Raw genomic sequence first — 9,899 nt, 5'->3', positions numbered from 1 at the left:
CCTGTCCCTATATTTCCCTACCACCTTCCTATACTAGGGTCAATTTATAACGGCCAATTAACCTATCAACCTGTATGTCTTTGGCATGTGGGAGGAAACCGGAGCACCCGGAGGAAACCCACGCAGACACAGGGAGAACTTGCAAACTCCACACAGGCAGTACCCAGAATTGAACCCGGGTCGCTGGAGCTGTGAGGCTGCGGTGCCAACCACTGCGCCACAAAGTTTTAAGGTACTTGTGGATAAGGATAAGAGTAGTCCTCGGGTGAAGGTGCTAAATTGGGGGAAGGCTAATTATAACAATATTAGGCAGGAACTGAAGAATTTAGATTGGGAGCGGCTGTTTGAGGGTAAATCAACATCTGACATTTGGGAGTCTTTCAAACGTCAGCTGATTAGAATCCAGGACCAGCATGTTCCTGTGAGGAAGAAAGACAAGTTTGGCAAGTTTCGGGAACCTTGGATAACACGGGATATTGTGAGCCTAGTCAAAAAGAAAAAGGAAGCATTTGTAAGGGCTGGAAGGCTAGGAACAGACAAATCCCTTGAGGAATATAAAGACAGTAGGAAGGAACTTAAGCAAGGAGTTAGGAGGGCTAAAAGGGGTCATGAAAAGTCATTGGCAAACAGGATTAAGGAAAGTCCCAAGGCTTTTTATACATATATAAAGAGCAAGAGGGTAACCAGGGTAAGGGTTGGCCCACTCAAGGACAGAGAAGGGAATCTATGTGTGGAGCCAGAGGAAATGGGCGAGGTGCTAAATGAGTACTTTGCATCAGTATTCACCAAAGAGAAGGACCTGGTGGATGATGAGCCTAGGGAAGGGAGTGCAGATAGTCTCAGTCATCTCAGTATCAAAAAGGAGGAGGTGTTGGGTGTCTTGCAAAGCATTAAGGTAGATAAATCCCCAGGGCCTGATGGGATCTACCCTAGAATACTGAGCGAGACAAGGGAAGAAATTGCTGGGGCCTTGACAGAAATCTTTGCATCCTCATTGGCGACAGGTGAGGTCCCAGAGGACTGGAGAATAGCCAATGTTGTGCCTTTGTTTAAGAAGGGTGGCAAGGATAATCCAGGAAATTATAGGCCGGTGAGCCTTACGTCAATGGTAGGGAAACTATTCGAGAGGATTATTCGGGACAGGATTTACTCCCATTTGGAAACAAATGAACTTATTAGCGAGAGACAGCATGGTTTTGTGAAGGGGAGGTCGTGTCTTAATAATTTGATTGAGCTTTTTGAGGAAGTGACAAAGATGATTGATGAAGGAAGGGCAGTGGATGTTATCTATATGGACTTTAGACAAGGTCCCGCATGGCAGACTGGTACAAAAGGTGAAGTCACACGGGATCAGAGATGAGCTGGCAAGATGGATACAGAACTGGTTCGGTCATAGAAGGCAGAGGGCATCAGTGGATGGGTGTTTTTCTGAATGGAGGGATGTGACTAGTGGTGTTCCACAGGGATCAGTGCTGGGACCTTTGCTGTTTGTAGTATATATAAATGATTTGGAGGAAAATGTAGCTGGGCTGATTAGTAAGTTTGCGGATGACACAAAGGTTGGTGGAGTTGCGGATAATGATGAGGATTGTCAGAGGATACAGCAGGATATAGATCGGTTGGAGACTTGGGCGGAGAAATGGCAGATGGAGTTTAATCCGGACAAATGTGAGGTAATGCATTTTGGAAGGTCCAATGCAGGTGGGAGGTATACAGTAAATGGCAGAACCCTTAGGAGTATTGACAGGCAGAGAGATCTGGGCGTACAGGTCCACAGGTCATTGAAAGTGGCAACGCAGGTGGATAAGGTAGTCAAGAAGGCATACGGCATGCTTGCCTTCATCGGTCGGGGCATAGAGTATAAAAATTGGCAAGTCATGTTGCAGCTGTACAGAACCTTAGTTAGGCCACACTTAGAATATCGCGTGCAATTCTGGTCACGACACTACCAAAAGGACGTGGAGGCTTTGGAGAGGGTACAGAGGAGGTTTACCAGGATGTTGCCTGGTCTGGAGGGCATTAGCTATGAGGAGAGGTTGGAAAAACTCGGATTGTTTTCACTGGAACGACGGAGGTGGAGGGGCGACATGATAGAGGTTTACAAAGTTATGAGTGGCATGGACAGAGTGGATAGTCAGAAGCTTTTTCCCAGGGTGCAAGAGTCAGTTACTAGGGGACATAGGTTTAAGGTGCGAGGGGCAAAGTTTAGAGGGGATGTGTGAGGCAAGTTTTTACACAGAGGGTGGTGAGTGCCTGGAAATTGCTGCCAGGGGAGGTGGTGGAAGCAGATACGATAGCGACGTTTAAGAGACATCTTGACAAATACATGAATAGGATGGGAATAGAGGGATATGGGCCCCGGAAGTGCAGAAGATGTTAGTTTAGGCAGGCATCAAGATCGGCGCAGGCTTGGAGGGCCGAATGGCCTGTTCCTGTGCTGTACTGTTCTTTGTTCTTTGAAAGGTAACATGATTTTTGCGAACAGTATTATTAGTTTTTTTTTATTTCCAAAATATACTTTATTCATAAACATCTGTAAAAATTACATTGCCAGACAGTTTCCAAACAGCACCAAAAAATACAAACATTGCAAGGGAGATCAGTTTCCTTCAATACTGTCATGAGTTCCTTCCCAACCCTTCCGTTTCACAATTGTCATGTCAATTCCAGTTTTACATTTACAGCAATTCAGAATATTAACGATACAGTTCGAGGGGTTTCCCATGGATCCAGCCCCTCAGTCCAGCTTGGTGGGGGAACCTTACACTGTGGTCTTTCCCCATTGAGCCTTTGCTGCGGCTGCCCCAAGCTTTAGTGCGTCCCTCAGCACGTAGTCCTGGACCTTGGAATGTGCCAGTCTGCAACATTCGGTGGTGGACAACTCTTTGCGCTGGAAGACCAGCAAGTTTCGGGCAGACCAAAGGGTGTCTTTCACCGAATTGATAGTCCTCCAGCAGCAGTTGATGTTTGTCTCGGTGTGCGTCCCTGGGAACAGCCCGTAGAGCACAGACTCCTGTGTTACAGAGCTGCTTGGGATGAACCTTGACAAAAACCACTGCATCTCTTTCCACACCTGCTTTGCAAAGGCACATTCCAGGAGGAGGTGGGCGACCGTCTCTTCCCCACCACAGCCAACGCGGGGGCACTGGGCGGAGGGGTGGAGACTTCGGGTGTGCATGAAGGATCTGACGGGGAGGGCCCTTCTCACCACCAGCCAAGCTACGTCTTGGTGCTTGTTTGAAAGTTCTGGTGATGAGGCATTCCGCCAAATGACTTTGACGGTCTGCTCGGGGAACCATCCGACAGGATCCACCGTTTCCTTTTCCCGTAGGGCCTTGAGGACATTCCGTGCAGACCACTGCCTGATGGACCGGTGGTCAAAGGTGTTTTTCCGCAGAAACTGCTCCACGAAGGATAGGTGGTACGGCGCCGCCCAACTGCATGGTGCGTTCCGCGGCAATGTGACCAGGCCCATCCTTCGCAACACCGGGGACAGATAGAACCTCAGCACGTAGTGACACTTGGAGTTTGCGTACTGGGGATCTACACATAGCTTGATGCAGCCGCACACGAAGGTGGTCATCAGGATGAGGGCCACGTTGGGTACATTTTTCCCGCCCATGTCCAGAGATTTGAACATCGTGTCCCTCCGGACCCGGTCCATTTTAGATCCCCAGACGAAGCGGAAAATGGCTCGGGTGACTGCCACGGCGCAGGAGTGGGGTATGGGCCAGACCTGCGCCACGTAGAGCAACAACGTGAGCGCCTCGCACCTGATGACCAGGTTCTTACCCACAATGGAGAGAGATCGCTGCCCCCACATGCCCAACTTTTGTCGTACCTTGACTACTCGCTCCTCCCATGTTTTGGTGCACGCCCCGGCCCTTCCGAACCATATCCCCAGCACCTTCAGGTAATCTGACCTGACGGTGAAGGGGACAAAGGATCGGTCAGCCCAGTTGCCAAAGAACATGGCCTCGCTCTTGCCGTGGTTAACTTTGGCTCCCGAGGCCAGTTCGAACTGGTCGCAGATGCTCATCAGTCTGCGCACAGACAGTATTTTTTTTTTTTTTTTTTTATTTCCAAAATATACTTTATTCATAAAAATCTGTAAAAATTACATTGCCAAACAGTTTCCAAACAGCACGAAAAAATACAAACATTGCAAAAGAGATCAGTTTCTTTCAATAATGTCGAGTTTCTTCCCAACCCTTCCGTTTCACAATTGTCATGTCAATTACAGTTTTACATTTACAGCAATTCAGAATATTAACGATACAGTTCGAGGGGTTTCCCATGGTTCCAGCCCCTCAGTCCAGCTTGGTGGGGGAACCTTACACTGTGGTCTTTCCCCATTGAGCCTTTGCTGCGGCTGCCCCAAGCTTTAGTGCGTCCCTCAGCACGTAGTCCTGGACCTTGGAATGTGCCAGTCTGCAACATTCGGTGGTGGACAACTCTTTGCGCTGTAAGACCAGCAAGTTTCGGGCAGACCAAAGGGCGTCTTTCACCGAATTGATAGTCCTCCAGCAGCAGTTGATGCTTGTCTCGGTGTGCGTCCCTGGGAACAGCCCGTAGAGCACAGACTCCTGTGTTACAGAGCTGCTTGGGACAGACAGTATTATTAGTCTAAAATGCTTCAATTTAAGTGATTAAATATTTACCTAAGCATTAGGTCTGATTAATGCTTAATATCATTTTTACACTTTCACTTTAAGATGGTTCCGTCCCATTTATCTTGTATGCGTGTCAGTAAAGAAATTAACTCTTAGCAGGTGGGAGGAATTTTCATGTTTATTGTCCGCATTGTCAGTGGACAATCATCAGTCAAAGAATCATTGTTAAAGAGAGAAGTTAGCATATTTAAATATTCTCAATATAAAGTCCTCCCTCATCTACATAGTGTATAAACGATCATTCTGTCAATCTATCACACAGGCCATGTTAATAGTTTCATCGCTATTTTTCACTTCCATGGAGTTGCTAAGCAAACAGACAGCTATAGGAAAAAACTGCAGCAGTTCTAAAGGAAACTCTTACATATGCACTTATTTTTCCAGTTCTGAATGATGGAGAGGAATGAAAGGCAGAGATGCTCAGTTCCAGGGGGCACAGTCATTCTCCCAACCAGAACTGTATTTCCCTAGCTTAGCTGATTCCTGTCATCATCGAGGGTGGGAAAGGATGCTCTGGGACCTGATCATCTATACAGATTCTCTTGGAGCTAATGCAGCTTTAGCGTTTAGTTCAATGGGATATAATTTGAATGCATAGAGCTTAGAAAAATAAAACATTAACATTGTTTTTCTTTTATAGTTTTAGCCAACTGTTTACTTTCCATCTCTCCTGGTTTTTGTTGAGCTGTTGCATCGATTTCAGATGTTCTCTGGAATCTCACCAAAGTGACTGTTCTTCATTTGACAGCCTGAATGAATATGGACATCACAGCCACTTCTGTCTTAACTGGATATACACACACATTCTGACAATTATAGCAAACAGACCCAGCAATCAAACCCAGGAGCTTTCGGTCTGTACAGTTCAGTATCACAGCGTGGGTTCATGTACCCATTTATTTTTTACTTTAAGTAATACATATACCATAATTCACAGATCCAGGCTTTATTGTTATATACATGACACAAGCAAACACACGGAGTCCTGACATTTAATTTCATTCAGCATTGAATAAACAACTATATATAATACTGAAAGAAAGTACAGTTAAATTCATTTTTGGTATTCAAAATAGAGCTTCAAAGAAATTTGTGGACTGTCCACAATTTATAAAAATATAAAATGTTTATTTAGAAAAATAGCAATCGATTCCTTCATTTCTAGGATTGGAAATGTTCAGAAAGTTTCCATTCCGGGTTTTAATTCCTGTTTGAAAAATGCTTCAAATTTAAAATTCTCATCCTCATATTCAAATCCCTCTATGATCTCACCTCTCCCTGTCTCTGCAACCTCCTCAAGTCCCACAGTCTTCCAAGAACTCTCTTCTTCCAACTCTGGCTTCTTACACACTCCCCTCTCCAAATGACCAATGAGTGGTTGCTGTACCTTCAGCTGTCTAGACCAAAGCTCGGGAATTCCTTCCCTAAACCCTTTCATCTCTTCACCTGGTTTCTCCTTTGAGACCCTCCTTAAAACCCACCTCTTTACCAAACTATTAGCTGCTAATATTTAGCTCAGTGTTAATTTTTTGTTTGATTACGCTCTTTTGAAGCACCTTGGGATGTGTTTCCATCTTAAAAGCGCTACAAGTTGATGTTATATAACACAGAACATGTATTCAGGAACATTAACGTATATTTGTAACTAAGAAACTTTGTTCCATGTTCCAGAGTATCCATCATTAGAATGTGACCATGCAATATTTCCAATATTAAAGGATGTTATATGCTTTAGAATCGATTTCCCCAATTTGTATCATAGTTGCAGAAATATTTACAGTAGTCACAATGTTATGCTTCTATATTGACTATAAAATAATTTATACATACTTAAAAAAAACTAAATCTACCTATGGTGTTCTATTTGGAAACTGAAGAAATGCTCAACATATCTTTTAAAGCAACAATATTTTGCCCAGATTTTCATAAAATATTATCTTCAATGTTAGTTTGACCAATATCTACCAACAAACGAGGATGACATAAATCAATCTGTAAAAATAAGGCATTATTTTTAATGCTTCTTAAACACAGATCAGAAATGAAATATTGTTAAAGCGTATTAAAACAGATTGAAGATCTAACCCCTACATTTACAAATCTGATATATAAAGAATTTTTTTTTGTAATATTCAATGGCAATGGCTCATCGTGGGCGATTCCTGAAATAAAGAAATTAAACAGCGATGGTAAATTAACACTTCCATATACATAAATAATCGCAAGCGACTTGCAATATAATCAGAGCTTGTAAAATATATTACACTTGTTCACTGGTTTGTTCAGAAATGTTTATTTTTAATATTTTTAATGATATGATTCAAGAGTTTTACACCCAATTGTTCTCCACACTGAAAGTAAATGCACTCAGAAAATATTTTAATCGTCGAAATAGATTTTACAGTTCAGCTCTCAGAAACTCAGTTTATGGTGACTATCAAAAGATGAAAATGTTGAGGTTTACCTTAGTTTGAGAGCTATATGGCTGAAGTCATCAAACCGTTGAAAACCAAAGATTTAAAGAAGAGGATTGGTAAGAATATAATTACTGAAAGCGGACTTGGTAGCTCATCTTGAATGGAAAGAAAGAAAAATGTGTCAATGTAAAATTCATACCATTGAAATCATAATCGGGAGAATCCAGGGCAATCCTGGAGTCTTGTCAATCCTAATATTTAACGATAATTTCACATTGCCCGGGGTTCCGACAGTTACAGTTGCAACAATCGGTCAGTATGAAACGAAGGTTAAAAAGCTACCCGGAAATCGACCCAATGTTAATAAAAAAGCCCACAAGGCACTGACACCTCTTACTAAAAACCTTCATCACTATCCTGAGGTGGCTCGACATGTTTTTCAACATACACAAAACTGCATTTAGTTTTGACCCCTTAGCTTGCCCCACTCTGTAAGAGCATCGTTACACTGCAGCTGCCTGAGTCGGGATACACTGCAAACTCAAGGTATCTGTTTAGTGAGGGAAAACAGGGAGATGTCAGGCATAATTCTGCTCAACCTTCTTCAAATTGAAGTTGATTTTTAACATTGAAACGTTTGCTGCTAACTCTAAAAAGCTAAAAATAAAGTTTAAATCGCAAAACATAGTTTGTGTCAAGGTGAAGATGAAGTCACCTTGTGTTTTTTTTAAGTGTTATTTGAGCGATAAATATTGGCCAGGGCACCGGGTGTACTGTCCTGCTCACACACCATTCCGATTCGAAGCTTTCCTCACGAACGCCGGATAAAGTGCCGGAACTCGCTCCCTCACAGCACTGTAACAGCACCTTGCCCACACCGACTGTAGCCGTTCAATAAGATGACACCACCACCTTCTCAAGGGTAACTAGGGGTATAACTACTGGCATTGCCAGCGATTCCATATCCCCAGAATAATTATAAATAGCAATAAAAGAGAGAAATTATGTGAATGCCTGATTTAGAGAGGCCTTTCATTCCGAATAACCTATGCACAACAATGTAAGAAAAGAATATTTTGTCTTCAGGTCGGTGTCTTCATTTCGCGAATGTTTTGTGTGGGGCAATGAATTCTGGTCTCGTCAGAAACGGCCACATCCCATCAATGAACAATAAAAAAAATCCTTTGTGTTGATTTGAAATATTCACTTTTATCACGGTTATCAAACAAAAGCATTCAGGATTCGGCTACTTATGAACTGCTGTGAGGTGAAGATAAAGGATTTGAAATAAATTTCGGTGTTTGAAATATGAACCTGCACATACCATCATCAGAATTCACGAAAAGGCATTCATTCCTGTTGCAGTTTTTTGGCTGTAAGAATTAAAAACAAAATGATAAATATCAAAGTGTGGTTCAGCAGTGAGCAAAGAATTGTCCAAAGTTTTCGGTTTCTACCTGAGCAAATCGCCAAAATAACAGACACCAGCAAAGGGGTGATACATATATATATATATATAGTTCTGATGAAAGGTCACAGACCTGAAACATTAACTCTGCTTCTCTCTCCACGGATGCTGCCAGGCCTGCTGAGTATTTCCAGCACTTTCTGTTTTTATATCATATTTAAATAAAGTTTTTATTTGAATCAGAAGCCGAGCCTGAAACTGCATCTCCAACTCATTCCAGTTTTCCAAGTTGTGTATCAGTTCCTCTGTTCCAACCTGTCTCACCCTCCAAACACACCGAGAACAGCAAGACGGAAATGGACTTAGCTGGCTCGGGATGTCTAGAATCCAAATGGGTATTCAATCTATTTTGCCACGTATATTATACATTATATTAGGATGTGCACATGTCATTGGAAGACGATACTTTATTATCCGTCTTATCACCCATTTTTTAACCAGGGGGAGCTTTATTGAGGCAATATCATTAAAGCCCAACATAGACTTCAACACAGAGCGCAACATAGACTTCAACACAAAGCCCAACATAGACTTCAACACAGAGCCCAACATAGACTTCAACACAGAGCCCAACATAGACTTCAACACAGAGCTCAACATAGACTTTAACACAGAGCTCAACATAGACTTCAACACAAAGCCCAACATAGACTTCAACACAGAGCTCAACATAGACTTCAACACAGAGCCCAACATAGACTTCAACACAGAGCCCAACATAGACTTCAACACAAAGCCCAACATAGACTTCAACACAGAGCCCAACATAGACTTCAACACAGAGCCCAAAATAGACTTCAACACAAAGCCCAACATAGACTTCAACACAGAGCTCAACATAAACCAACACAAAGCCCAACATAGACTTCAACACAGAGCTCAACATAGACTTCAACACAAAGCCCATCATAGACTTCAACACAGAGCCCAAAATAGACTTCAACACAGAGCTCAACATAGACTTCAACACAGAGCCCAACATAGACTTCAACACAAAGCCCAACATAGACTTCAACACAGAGCCCAACATAGACTTCAACACAAAGCCCAACATAGACTTCAACACAGATCTCAACATAGACTTCAACACAAAGCCCAACATAGACTTCAACACAGAGCTGAACATAGACTTCAACACAGAGCCCAACATAGACTTCAACACAGAGCCCAACATAGACTTCAACACAAAGCCCAACATAGACTTCAACACAGAGCCCAACATAGACTTCAACACAGAGCCCAACATAGACTTCAACACAAAGCCCAACATAGACTTCAACACAGAGCCCAAAATAGACTTCAATACAAAGCCCAACATAGACTTCAACACAGAGCTCAACA

The 9,899-nt window shown here is 42.7% G+C and overlaps 1 long non-coding RNA gene across 1 annotated transcript; it reads right to left on the bottom strand.

Annotated features, from left to right (window-relative positions):
- Window positions 1-3,776: 3,776 nt before the first annotated feature.
- LOC137351942 (uncharacterized) lies at window positions 3,777-8,199 on the bottom strand. The gene is made up of 3 exons (XR_010969604.1): window positions 7,806-8,199; window positions 7,138-7,245; window positions 3,777-6,835 (listed from the first exon to the last, which is right to left on the bottom strand). It is a non-coding gene; the product is annotated as an uncharacterized lncRNA (long non-coding RNA).
- Window positions 8,200-9,899: the final 1,700 nt, after the last annotated feature.

This window comes from Heterodontus francisci, chromosome 37 (assembly GCF_036365525.1).
Source record: "Heterodontus francisci isolate sHetFra1 chromosome 37, sHetFra1.hap1, whole genome shotgun sequence".
NCBI classification, from domain to species: Eukaryota; Metazoa; Chordata; class Chondrichthyes; order Heterodontiformes; family Heterodontidae; genus Heterodontus; species Heterodontus francisci.
The sequence above is the reverse complement of the archived record's forward strand: the minus strand, read 5'-3'. Positions and strand labels throughout refer to the sequence as shown.